At 41.8% G+C, this 9,163-nt stretch overlaps 1 protein-coding gene across 5 annotated transcripts in view; it reads left to right on the top strand.

Moving 5' to 3' along the window:
* RASSF8 (Ras association domain family member 8) overlaps window positions 1-9,163 on the top strand; it is a 199,032-nt gene that overhangs the window by 156,327 nt on the left and 33,542 nt on the right. Inside the window, exon 1 of one of the 5 annotated variants that reach the window (XM_025213096.1) lies at window positions 6,462-6,484. The exons of the other annotated variants lie outside the window; for them this stretch is intronic. The gene's annotated coding sequence lies outside the window, so the exon portion shown is untranslated. Of the gene's footprint in view, window positions 1-6,461; window positions 6,485-9,163 lie in introns of those variants that run through there. 5 annotated transcript variants of the gene reach the window in all.

The following is a 9,163-nucleotide window of genomic DNA, read 5'->3' as shown; positions in this document are numbered from 1 at the left end:
CCCCCTCCCCCCCCGACCTCTCACTCACTGGCACTGGAGCTCTGGTGCTGAACACTCAGCCTGCCCGGCTGCGTGTTTCAATACCAGGGCGAGGGACCAACCATAGAGATGCTCTGGCAGCCAGAGCGTCTCCATGGAGGACCCAGCCTCCAGTTGCCTCAGGGTATGGTCCCGGACCTGCTCCACTTCTTTAAATTTCTATTTTATTTTTAGACCCCTGGATTTCTAGGGGTCTAATTTTCTCCCTGTGCTGCAAGTTTGCAGTGTGGGGAACATTTTATTGTTCCCACACATGCCTGTTGCCCTGCCTCAAAGGGGTTTGAGGCAGGGCAAGAGGCATGTGCGTGCTCGTCTGGACATGCCCTATGATTCCAGTTGAATACTCTGCCATCCCTTCTTACTGAAAGTTATAAGAGGATGGTTCTTACTTTTAGAATCTAGTTTTTTGCCAGGTAGAATTCTACAGAATGATTTATAAGGTATATATTATCACTCGATGATCTACTGAGGTCCCTTCCGACCCTAATATCTATGAATCTATGAACTTGCCATTACAAATATTGTTTTATAATGCATTGCTTTAAATACAGGAAATTGCAGTAATATTTGTTCTTAAATTTAGGTAAACAATTTTGGATCCAGAAACTCTTCAACTGCAATTGTTGGAAAGACTACATTAATCTAAATTTGTAATGGGGGGGGGGGGAGCATAGATTAAAAAAATATATATATATTTACTTTTGATACAAAGTTAAGACGTCACAATCTAGTGGGTGATGGGGTGTGGAAGAAATGTATTAGAAGTGAGGTTAAACCAGCCATCTGAGCTTGTCACAGGTTTCTTTTTGGGTGTTTATCTTTTAGAGTATGTTTTGACAGAGTACAGCAGTTATTTTGTGGCTGACTGGATTACGATATTGTTTGTTTAGGGTTCAGAAGCCTAGTATTAGATTGCTCGTTGTCAGCAAAGTGCAGGATATACCACATGGTGTTTGCACATGGAAACAATATGACCTGAGGCCCAGCAATGAAATTCAGATAAAAATGATACTGTTCTCTTTTTAATGTCTGGTAAGAGACGTAAGGACTGTGACTACATGCTGAAGCTTTCGCATATGGCTTTGTGTTGTAGTTCAAGAAAATTTAATTTTCTCCAATTATAAACATTGATAACGGCTTCAAAGTATCACTGTCTTATTTCTCAGTGATTTTTTTTTGCAGTCTTACAGTATAGAAAAATGTAGTATCAACTCTGAAACATTTAACAAGAGTAGAAACGCTTGCGATCCCCTGCATGTTACACCTGATGACTGTAGTCAATCTTCCTGAGACATTGTAAATAGGTAAACAAATTGGATTTCAAAATTTGTTTTTAACTAAAGCCCTTATTGCTCTCGACTATTCCCACAAAGGGGAATGGAAACTCTCATGCGTCCATACGTAAATTTATTCCAGGCAGGTGGGAGCAACAGGTGATAGATTTGACCACCTAATATATGATGCATATTCCTCACTGAAACAGTCACTTCCTTCATAGCCACAGAGTCTTATCTGGCAGCAGAGATTTGCTGGGATGGAAAACCCAGCGTCTGTTTTGCATATACACTTCTCCTGCAATTTGCATCCACCAATGAATTCTTGTGGGGTTTTTTATTAAATTTGTTTTTTCAAATAGTTAAGGATTGAGTGCATCCAAATAGTTAAGAGTTGCCTGCCATGGGACTGAACAGAGACTTTTGAGAGGCTGAAGGATTCCCAGGGCAGTGGTCTCAGTGGTCTGTGTTAATGCTCAGGCAGTCCAGCCTGCCTCAGAGCAAATTATGCTTCAGTACCAGTCATTTATGAAAATGCACCAAAGACCTGAAGCTTCAGTTTAGTCTTTAAAGCCAAAGGGCTTTCCTTTTGAGAATAGAAGTGTAATTATTTTCCAAAATGTTGCCAAATTAACTTAATCTATTGCTTCTTCTATAAAACACTGAATAACTGGGTAGTTTTACACTTCATTTTATTAAGGAAATTGTAGGAAGCAGTGAGTATTTGAAAGAGCCTGGTACAGCTTGCAGGAGTGTGTACATGCTCTCCCCCTTCCAAATGAGTTGCTGTTTAGGAATTGTAACTTTTAAATTCCCTTGCACTTAAATTCATGAAATTGTATCTACGCAGAAAATGGCCATTTTAAAATGATAATAGCTTCTCAAAGGGCTTGGCATGGCAGCCATATGTGCACATCTTTTTTTCATGTAAAATCCTTCTACTCCATATAATTAAAAGTTGAAAAATCAGATTCTCCAGTTTCGAAATGGTTAGAAATGCACCAGGAGCTTGAACTGTGGACTAGGTAAAACTGTCATAAAAAATGCTATTATAATGTTGTCAATACTTGGTTGCCAAGTTGTCATACTTGGCTCTACCAGGCACCCACAATTCACAGTATTATTTCTCATGTATTCTGCATATAGGATACACTAAATTTTATGCCCATTTTAATCATAACCATTGTATTCATTCCTGCATTCAAGAAATCACAGTCTAACTTTTAAACCATTGTGGGAGTTTTTAATACTGCTTTTGTGAATGACTGCATTGTTTCAGTAGTAAATAATTGCCCTTCAGAAGCAGAAAAGGTAGGAAAAGACTAAATGCTAAAATATAGACTTTTTCTCACTTGTTCTTTTGTATGTCTTTTAAATCTCTAAGAGCTCATTCTAGACTAAAGCAGGTATGTGCCCTTGTGAGAAAAGGCTGGATGTTGTGTTTTGTCATGTAGGTTCAGTTTTATTTCTTGTTATATGGCTTGTCAAGCTGGTGACAGGTCACAAATAAGTGTTAGAATGTGGTGACTACCCCACTTGGCCCATGTAAATGAACAGGATGGAATGGGAAAGTTCAAAGACCTTGGTTAGATGGGAGGGGAGTATAGAAAACTTCTGAGAACAAGCCCTGTAAAATAGTCTTTCAGACTGGAAAATCTCTGTTCTCCTTGCCTGGGGGTGTCTCTCTTATTGGTGACCAGGAAAGGAGAACATAACAAATCTCAAGCCCAAATTAAAAGATGGTGAGGGATGCTTGGAAGACTTTAACCAGTTTTCCAAACATGACTTCTGAAAAACTCAACTTGAGAAGCCTGAAAATGATCCAGTTCGGAGAAACTGAGCAATTGGCACATTGAGCTTTAAAAATATAGGCCGCTGACAGACGGCGGGGGGCGGGGGGAACCCAGCACTTTACTTTCAGCTCAGCGCATCCCCGCACCAAGCATAGCACATGCCCAGAAGAGGAACCGCTTCTCCTTGACCCAGTTTGCCCAGCATCTGTATAGATCATGCACTTCAGCAGGGTTTCTTGGTGCTTTTATCCAATGGCTGATTGAATCAGCTATTCACTGAAAGTGCCAAAAAGCCCTGTTGATGCACATGATCTATACAGATTCTGAGGAGCCAGGTCAAACTGGTGTGGTTCCTCTTCCAGTAACGTGCCATTTTCAGGGGGGGGTCCACATCTGTCAGCGGCCTTAGACATTTATTGCCTCTTCCTTGGGCTTTGTCACTCTTGAGTAATGTAGTGTGGCACTGAAGGTTTTGTACTGGTCTACATGGACCCATGTACATAATACAAAAAATGGCATATCCCACGGCTGCTCAACTGGTGGCCCACAGCAAGGCATTAAGTTTTAGCTCGTGGACTTCTGCCTGGCTGCCATTTTCCACCATCGCTGCAGCTGCAACAGCAGCTAGAGCCTCCAAGCTCCCCCTCCCTGCTCCAGCTTTTGCTGCGTGTCCCCACCATGGGGCAGGGCAGGGCAGAGCAGCGCGGAGTGGTGCGGCCCAGGAAGCTGAGGGTGAGCTTAGGGCTGTGCAGGCACATAGTGTTGCAGTAGGTAGGGAGTGCAATGTAGTGGGGGTGGGGAAATTTGGCCTATGCAGTCATGTGGTACAGTAGTCGGAGGGGGGCATGGATGCATGGTGCAGTGGGTAGGATTACGGGGGTTACGTGTCAGGGGGAAGATAGCATTGATGTGGCATGCAACCCAGGGGGCATGTGGCTCAGCCAAGTACAGCCCACCTATGTGGTCCATGGTGTGACCATCCCCCAGCTGTTTAGAAGTTGGGCAGCCCTGGCTTATGCTATCATTCAACTATACAAATAGAAAATGAAAGAGGGTCCAATTATGCAACTCCAGAGAAGACATACAAACCATGGATCATCTGGAGAACTGCTGCTAATGATCTCTGGAGGAGCTTGGGCTCACAAAAGCTTATGCTATACATCTCTGATTTAGCTGATCTATAGGTTGCAAATCTACTCTGACTTCTGCCTGACTTCAAACTAATGCAGCTAACTACCTTTCTCTGGAGGAACAGTCTTGATTCATTCTAGACCTAGATTGGGCAACAAACTCAAATGCCAGCCTTTTAACAACCTACACCCCTGCAAACTTTTAATATTGCTTTTTAGATTCGCTGTACAGAAGATAATGACAAATATCGCTCTTCATGCTTCAGGTTTTTTTATATTGCATTTGTCTAGTTATATTTATTAGAGCTTTATGCTGTTGGACCCGAGTGTTTACTGAGCCTTTTGTACATTCTTAAATAATTCAAGTCCGTAGATAACTACAGTCTCTGCTTGCAGGCTGATACTAAACAGTCATCATTTTCACCTGCATTTACTCACCAAGATTTGGTTTGTAGGATATTTTTGTGCTTCAGAGAACATCACTGCTTGCCCAGCACTATAGAATTTGACACCTATGTTGTATTACATTAACAGTAGTCATAGGGGACCCTTTTAGCTTAACTAAACATTAGATTTTACCAATCCCTGTCTCAAGGTGTAAATACTGCACTACCCAATTGCCATGTACTGACTGTAATTCCTCCAAGAAGAGAAGGATTAGCTGAAAGAAACTGAAAGTAAGTTTAGAACCAGCCATAAACACAGTGTCTGGATTATGACATGCTGAGGCCCTAAACTATGTCCAGTTTAAGAGGCCCCATATGATAAAAATAATCCAGTGTATGTATATTTTTGTCATATTAGAACAAAAATGTGCAGATTTAGAGAATCATTTTCCCATATCTCCTTTATCTACCAGCTGATTATTACAAAACTTGATATTGAGTCAGGTTTTTTTTCTTATTTAGAAGCCCCTCATATCGTGAGGCCCTAAACTGTAGCTTAAGCCTAAATCTGGCAATGCATAAACAAGTAAACTCTTCTAGGTAAAATCAAGTTATTGCTCCTAAATTGAGAATTGATAAATGTGAATTAAGTAATTCTTTGAACTGTCTGTTTATTGTAAGCCACCCTGAACTTTTATGTTAGCGTGAGAGAGAAATCTAATAAATAAAATAAATACACAGCCTGTTTGCCTCTCTTCAGTGGCAGGAACACACTAGAGAATGGTCTGGTAGCCAGCTTCTTCCTTTGGCAAGTAGTCATCTCCAGAAGACAGCTAAATTACTTGTTCCCTTAGTGAGACCTAGGAATGCTGCTGTTGGGCCCACAAGTGCTAATTAGCTATGCTGAAAAACAGGGTTTAGTAGCCTGGGTGAAGCAGTTGTACGAAGCATTACTTTGCTGCATGGTAACAACGGTAAAGGCAGTTTGGCCTCCTGTACAACTTACACCTTGGAGTGCATGAAGGGATGGTCATATACCTTGTTACTGGTTACTCAGTGTGTTACAATGCGCTTTTTGTTTTGCTTGATCAGTTATTAAAGCCTTGTATACACTGCCATCCCACATTCTAGCATCCTAGGAATCTCATAATTAAATGAGCAGGTTGAAGGGGAGTCTGGTGTAGGAGGCAGGATGCTAACATGAGTGGTAGGTGACAAAGGCATGCTCTCAAAAGGCTTAATTAAGCAGTCAATCTTGTGACAGCTTTTCAAGACCTATTGAAGTTGATCATGTTGTTATCTGTATTGAATTATTGAAGTAGTAGTATCCTGCTAGGCACTGTACAGGAATTCTGCAGAAAGGCAGGGACTGCCCTGAGGATCTTGCAATCCATGTATAATATTATTGATGCAACAGGTGTATAGAGGAGGTGTAGGGAACCCATGGACACAGAGGCAATGACAGGGAGGCAAAACTAGCCAGCCTGAAAAGCAGCAGTTGCAGCAGGCCAGCTACTGAAGCATAATAGAGGTGTTAATGAAATCATTGAAGCAGAGAGGAGCTGTCTAAGCAAAAACTGAAGGAGGATTATGAAAAGGCTGAGCTGACATTTCTATGAAACTCCTCACATGTATGAATGAGTGGTAGAGGTGCTTGTTGGAATTCAGCAAATCAGAAATAAAACTAGCACCACTGGCAGAGTGGAGCTGGAGTCCAACATCTGTGGAGCATACAGGATGCAAGCAGGGTGGAGAGAAACCATGAAGGGCCTTGAAAAGCTGACACGAGCAGTTGACGCAGTGAGAAGAGTAGGGGTCTGAAGATGAAAATAACTAGGACAGGTGACAGTCAAAGTGGCCCAGTAAGTGATCTTTGCAGCAGTTTTCTGAATGAATGTGGAGGACAAAATGGGATTATTCAGGGCAGGAAAGGAAAGAACCTGTAGCAATGGTTGAGATGATCTAGTTGTGAATGGCAAGGACCTCAGAGATATTATGCAGAGAAGTGTTGAGATGTAGCCAGTACTTGGAAACAAGGATCTAGAGAGAAGGCCAATTTGGATGCGACTCCAGGTTACAAGCTGTTGTGCTGAGGAGGTGGGGGATAGTGTCCATGGTGACTGAGAAAGAAAAACTGAGCTGGTAGGAAAAGAATTTTAATAGGTCTGGTTTGGTAGTCTAGCCAAAATTGGTAGTATATAAACTGGAAATGACAGCATATAAACTGGTGGACATCTATTACTAGTTTAGCTTTAGGGGCAATGATTTCTGATGACCAGCTGTGTTCTTTTGTATTTTCCTCCAAGACAAAGTTGTTTTGCTGAATGATTTCATGAACACAATGAGGGTTTTTTGCTCAATGGGAGGCCTTGCTCCTTAGGTGGTTACAAGTATACTGTGTTTAAGTTAAAAGCAGGACTAAGGCTGCAAATAGATGTCACCCTTGTGCTGCCATAAAAAAAATTATGGTGGTAGAAAACCCAAGCAAATAGACGTTCTTGTTACTTATTGCTCCACAAATGACCAATACTGAGTGGGATGATTCCTATAGTTTGTGCTGCATTTTCTCAGCAGATATCCATTTTACGACACAGGCAGTCCAGGGCTGCCTACACCCTCCACCCATCCTGGGCAGGTGCTCGCACGACTTCAGAGGCCCAGCACTGTGGAAGAGTGGCCCTAGGTGCCTGGCCCTCCCCGGACAGGCTTCCTTGCACTTTGCTTGCAGACGCACGTCGCACACCCCAGGTCAGGACCAGGTACCCAGAGCTGTTTGTCCCTCACATGTTGCGTGGGGCCAGTGTCCCCCAGGATTGAGTTCCTGCCACTCTCAGGGTCCAGTCCTGTCTGCCCATCCATCAGATCACCTGTGCCAAGACAACATCCCAACACAGCTGATCCTACCACAAAGCTGAGGTCTGCTTATAGCCTACGGGAACTAACTGCCCAACTCCCACAATGGGGTTCAGAACACCTTGGACTGTATCATCCTTTGCCCTACATTAAGGCTTTACTTTTTAGATGTATTGACATGCTAAAAAAATTCAGTTTAAAGAAGTCTTAAAACACTTGCCTAGAGGTGTGAAATTTTTAATCGATGCAGATGACTGCTAAAAATGTAAGTTTGAAAAAGCAGTGAAGTTTGTCCTTTTGTGCTTGGGGAATTGTGAATGTAAGTGCAGCCAATTGAAAAAAAAAACCCTAGAAAGGGAGCTTTTTTCTTTCTTTTTGTTTTGTTTTCATTCCCCTTCCTGGACATTTGGTTCCCTGTTCTTTTAGAATGAAACTGTATGCTATCCTGTCTCTACCATGGGTCTCTTCCCATAAGGGTTTCTTACAATGTAACTTGATATTCTTAGAGGCTGCTCTGTTTGATGGAATGATGGATCTTTCATTCTGAAGAAAACTTTCAATGTTCTGTTGCCTTTTTTGAAAAAAAAAAGTGTGGCTTTTCAGTGCCTTTTCAATGCCTCACTTTGTTACTGTTTCAGAAATTGAATTTATGTAATTACTTTGAGAGAGATTTCTTCTTTTAATAGCCACATGTGTAATGCTTGTAAACTCTCCATTTAATTGACTTCAAAACTTCTAAATTGTAAAACATTTAAATTGTAGAACCTGTTTTTTTTCCTACATTCCCTTCAGGGAAAACATGAAAATTGACTGCAATGTTCATTCCACACCTGTAACTTTCTCAAGAATATAGCAGTTGAGGGTGTCGTTTTCTTCTGTTTCCCCAACTTCCAGAATGAGGCTGAGTTTGTCACTTTCACGTATACATTTGTGTTCATCTTGGAATTAGAGGATAGAAACTTATTTATTTTTACCTGTGACCTTTTTTTCCAGATGGCTCTGTTCATCTTTGTTTGGAGCCAAATCATATTTTGCCTTTATATGCCCTAAGTCGTATTTTGGTAGCAGGATAACTGCAGTTTATATTATTTATATTCTGTTTGGAATTCTCTCTCATTCTCTGGTGGAATAGGGTCACCCTGTACATATAACAGGGAAAATAAAATGAACGAGGAAAGAGAGGTCTGACCCACTGGGCAGCAAAGAGGAGGTAAAAAATATCAAATCAAAAAGAGAAAAGCAAGCCAAGGGGAGGGTAGCTTGTTGAGATGGATTTTGTCCTGAAAAAGAGGGAGAACCTATGTCTGGTCCTGTCCTCAGCTGAGCTTAAACCATCCCACTGCTGTTTATCCATTTCATCTAGGGAATATTGAACGCAAAATACAGTGCACTAACTTCAAGGGCTTGAATGTTCTTTAGTCAATGCTGAGTATACTGCCTAGTCTGTACATGCTAGGAAAGGAGTGCCTGAACACAGGTTTCCCATGATCTGGGCAAGTGCCCTAGGCACGAAACTATTGAACTAAAAAATAGGAGGGCTGCCCTTCTGCTGGCATCAAGCACCCTCTAGTTGTGGGGGGAGGGGTGGTAGGTTGTTTGTTTTCTGTTTTGTTTGCTGAGGGGGAAGGGTTCCCTCTAACTGAAGTGTTGGGACTTACTATTCTACCCAGGCATCTATGCAGCTATAG

Source organism: Alligator sinensis, unplaced genomic scaffold (assembly GCF_000455745.1).
Source record: "Alligator sinensis unplaced genomic scaffold, ASM45574v1 scaffold696_3, whole genome shotgun sequence".
NCBI classification, from domain to species: Eukaryota; Metazoa; Chordata; order Crocodylia; family Alligatoridae; genus Alligator; species Alligator sinensis.
This window is presented reverse-complemented; position numbering and strand designations above follow the sequence as displayed.